The following is a 632-nucleotide window of genomic DNA, read 5'->3' on the forward strand; positions in this document are numbered from 1 at the left end:
CTGTGCATAAGGTCTCTATGAGTCGGTGCCGATTCAATGGCACATAACAACAACAGATAACTTAGACACAAACATAATGTCCCTTTTCCAGGGCATGGTCCTTCCTAATAACATGTCCAATGTGTGTGAGATGAAGTCTCCCCATCATCCCTTTTAAGGAGCATTCTGGATGTATTTCATCCAAGACATTTGTTTGTTCTTATAGTCTATGGTATGTATAGTCACTATTCTTTGCCAACACCATGATTCCAAGGCATTATTTTCTAATGTTGTTGTTGTTAAGTGCTGTCGAGTTGGTTCCAACCCATAGTGACCCTGTAGTCTTCCTCATTTGTTGTCCAGTTTTTACTTGCGTATGAAATGATTGAAAATACCAGGGATAGGGTCAGGGTACCTTAGTCTTCAAGGTGACATTTTGCTTTTTAACACTTGCAGCAAATTTGCCCATTGCAAGTACTTGAATTCTTGACTGCTGCTTACATGGACATTGATTGTGCATCCAAGTAAAGTAAAATCCTTCAGTATTTTCCTTGTATCATGATGTTGCTTATTTGTCCAGTTCTGAGGATTTTTATTTATTTATTTAATGTTGAGGTGCAATCCATACTAAAGACTGTAATCTTTTTTTTTTT

Source organism: Chrysochloris asiatica, unplaced genomic scaffold (assembly GCF_000296735.1).
Source record: "Chrysochloris asiatica unplaced genomic scaffold, ChrAsi1.0 scaffold00325, whole genome shotgun sequence".
Lineage (NCBI taxonomy): Eukaryota > Metazoa > Chordata > Mammalia > Afrosoricida > Chrysochloridae > Chrysochloris > Chrysochloris asiatica.